The following is a 3,882-nucleotide window of genomic DNA, read 5'->3' as shown; positions in this document are numbered from 1 at the left end:
GGAGAAACACAAAAACAAAACACTAATGTAATTATTGTTGCACATAAAAACGTGTCTGCATGTGTTAAATATTAATGTATAATTTTGCATCGGTGAAAATGTAATATATTTCAGTGTTTATAGGTTTAGATTTGATTCATTCTGGTTGATTGGAGACTGGGAGATTGTGACCATAATTTTTAAGAGAGGGTGCATCTTTCACTTTCACCATACTATCCTTTGTTAGAGTCTTGAACATTTTTCAACTTGTCATTTTTACAGTGTTGTTTCTAAACATAAAGTTGTGTTATTGTAGTACATCTGTAACTGAACACAATATTCAATCTATTAACTAAATGTGTGTTGATATACATAACTTTCTATTACATTGATTTGAATTAAACAGTGTGAATTTGGGGGTTGTTCTTTACAGAAAAATGTAAACAGTGTGAAGCAGATTTGGAGGCATGGATTACTCCTGGCCCTTACCCCTCTAATGTAGGACATGATCCTACAAAAGAATTCAGCTGCGCACTCTGCATAAAAGCAATTTATATTCCTTTTTACTGTAGCAGTGACAAGAGCTAGTGTCTGGTAAAAGCACCATTGCCTTATATAGGCTGTGTTTAATTAGAGTTTAAACATGGAGTAAGAAGTATTGCTAGACAGTGAAATGAACTCACCAAGTGAATCACAGAGGAAGTATGTGTTGCATTGTGCTGAGTCAAGACCAATAACAATAAAAATAAATTTGACCAAATAAAAGCTATTACTGTTATTGTACAATGGTACGATGTGAGCACCAGCTGTTATAGCATTTCAATAAATCTAAGTCATGGAGAAGTTAAAAAATTGTTATAGCTGTACGACTTCCTAAATGCTTGACACCCCGCCATGGCTGTGCATTTCATTTCTGTGGTTCCATCTCTACATGGGGAACTTGAATGCTCTCCTTATGTTTGCATGGTTTTCTGCCTGCAACCCAAAAAGAGGTGTCTAAATTGCCCATTGTGTGGGACTGGGGCTGATGCGTGGCTCTGTTAGTTAGAACTTAGTATGAATTGTGTTTGTGATTGGTCACTGGTTCAAATCCTGTGACTGTGATGCTGCTGTTGGGTCATTGAGCACACAGGGTTTGAGCCCTTAATCCCAATTGCTTCAGGGATGCTGGAGGCTGGCCAACCTTGTACTGTGACCCAAAAACTTGCTCTCGCTTGTAAATATGTCTGTGTGTCATAGAGAGCAGGATGGGACAGGCAAAAAGGAAATTTCTTTACATTGATGAATAAAGAGTCACTATTGTATGTATTGTATGAAGAAGCACTGTCAATCCATCCAGGGCTGCTTCTTGGGATATGCTCCAGGGTTACAAAAATCCCATCCATCCATTTCCTGAAACAACTTATTAGGGTAGCGGAGGGTCTGGAACATATCCCAGAAGCTATGGGTGCAAGGCAGGAAACCACCCATGATGGGGTACTGATCCATCGTAGAGCGCAGTCACACAGGCACACCTATGGGAAATTTGTCAACTCAAATTTGCCTCAGCAAGTTTTTGGACTGTGGGGGCAAAACTAAAGTACCCAGAGGATACCCCACGACAACACAGGGAGGACATGCAAATTCCACGCACATGGAACGCTGGCAGAGACTCAAACCAAGGAACCAGAAGCGTGAAGTAACAGTGCTTACCACGGTACCACCTTGCCACCCAAGAGCAGAGAGAAACCATTATGAAAAATTGATGGATTGAGATGCTACTTTACCTTACCCTTCTTTGAGAGAATAAAGTAAATATGAATATTTAAAATATGACAAACTGGAAATAGGAGTCCATGACAGGATTACATTTAGCTCGGTTTGACTGTGGGTGCAGTGAACATTTTTGGGGCATTGTTGCAAAAATATTTACAATAAGCCATGATATATTTTTCCAAATCGCTAGGGTGTAACCAAGTGTATGTTTTAAATAAAGGTAATTTCTGATAATTCACTCTTTATAATTCCTAATGTTAACTCATCTTGTTCTATTTGGTTCGTTGTCTTAAATTCACGTATTCACTTTAGATAAATGCTCCTGAAACGATTACGAATGTTTTAAAAAGGTGTTTAGTGTAATAGTATGACCGATATTTTTATAATTAATTATTCATGTACATTTAATGTACTTTATTATAACTGTATATTTAACACATTTAACTTGGTAGTAACATGTTTGCTTAACTGGCATGATTTTAATAATCATTACCTTGATAAATCGATAATATTTGCCATTTTGCTTTACCGACATAGATTATTAAATTGGGCTAGCAGAGCACGCCACATGCTACTGCATTAGTAAGTCACGGAAGCGATAAGTACTAAAGTGGGATTTAAGAAAGGGACAACTCAGCAGCCACAACATATTTTAAAAAAGAGATATTGTGGATAATCACGGTAACAAGATGTCTTTAGTGTGATATCGTGCAGCTTCACTAACTATTAAGATGTTAATGGTAGTTACTTATTCCAAGAGTTCTCACAACTTGCAAATGTGGAAAAAAATCCCAAAGACTTTTGCTAATCCGATCAGCCAATCAAATGTCAATAGAATGATTGGCAGAGAGGAAAACTTCTCTCTATTTTTGGTATACAAATCATCAACCAATGAAAGGTATGTATTATCTATGGGGGGCGAGACGAGAATCTCCGGCGTAGCCCACCGCAGCACCTTGCTAGATCCAGCCCCAGTCCACGACATGACACATGTTGGGAACATAGGGTTGGAAGAGTATAAAAAGGGATTTAATAGTGGGCAGAGCAGAAACGTGATTCGCGGGATTTACGGGAATACCGTTGGAGCGGAAGAGAACTACGTACCCCTCCCCCGGATGTAAGTACAGAACGGAACCGGAACAGAAGCTGGCTAAAGCTAAAGTTAGTTTAAGAAGTGGACAAGAGGTTAACCAGTAACAAGCCAACAATTGCATCGTCTTGAGGATCATGTGAGGTTTATTAACAAGTGCAGAGGGTTGCTCGTTTGTTGCAGGTTGTGTTAACTTTGTTTTGTTTCTCCGCAAAGAAAAACAAGCATAGAAAATGGCACCGTTGCGTATTCTGGCATACACGGACAGGAAAAGGGTTTAAGATAATTAGCCGGTATAATCACGACTGGAACAAAATACGGGAAATATGAGGCTCCTGACCTGTCACATACCTTCTCATGGCAAATCGTAAATGTCTACTAAGACACGACAACGAAACATAAATACAGAATTAAGTAATCTATATGTTTTGTTGTTCTTCAGCCGCTCTAAAATGTTTAGGTTAATTTAGAATTATATTGTCACATTTATTCGATAGGGTTTTCATTGAACCTTACGTTCTTGGAGGATATACTAAAGTAAAAAAAGGTTACCTAATAATTTCTGATATCCGATACAAACATAATGTGAAGACTAGTAATCGAACACTTAAATCCGAGGCCTCGCAGCACGTATGACGGTATGAAGTACGACAGTTTTCGATGGACCCTCTGCTTCGAGGCTTGTAGCATTCTTAGAGAACCACGTGAACGGAGAAACCTGGTTTCACCCGCCATAGGGACCCCAAAGTCATAGGTTCATTTGAAGTTTGGAATCATACAGAAACCGAACGTAAGCCCTGCGCGTTGTCGATTATATTGGGGTGTTGAGGCATTTTTCATGCATACGTTTTCCATCAAGTGTATTGTGCTCACTGAATCACGGCGTCAAGTAACGTTGCATCCTCATTTAGAGACTAAAGAGACTGGGTTCAGGATCAACACTTGCGCTAAGGTGCTATTAATTTTTGTCACTCAGGGAATGTTTTCGGTTTGTTTCTACAAGTAAAGTGCTTGATTTATTTCGGATATATAAACTTTTGGTATTGTGCAGTGCACTA

The 3,882-nt window shown here is 38.8% G+C and overlaps 1 long non-coding RNA gene across 2 annotated transcripts in view; it reads left to right on the top strand.

The window, feature by feature from the left end:
* The first annotated feature begins 2,676 nt into the window (after positions 1–2,676).
* The window catches only part of LOC125707210 (uncharacterized), a 7,094-nt gene continuing 5,888 nt past the window's right edge, over positions 2,677–3,882 (top strand). The window contains exon 1 of one of the 2 annotated variants that reach the window (XR_007382244.1): positions 2,677–2,851. This is a non-coding gene — a long non-coding RNA (uncharacterized LOC125707210). Of the gene's footprint in view, positions 2,964–3,882 lie in introns of both variants that reach the window. The other variant, XR_007382245.1, reaches the window with a different exon arrangement.

The sequence above is a fragment of the Brienomyrus brachyistius genome, chromosome 14 (genome assembly GCF_023856365.1).
Source record: "Brienomyrus brachyistius isolate T26 chromosome 14, BBRACH_0.4, whole genome shotgun sequence".
NCBI classification, from domain to species: domain Eukaryota; kingdom Metazoa; phylum Chordata; class Actinopteri; order Osteoglossiformes; family Mormyridae; genus Brienomyrus; species Brienomyrus brachyistius.
This window is presented reverse-complemented; position numbering and strand designations above follow the sequence as displayed.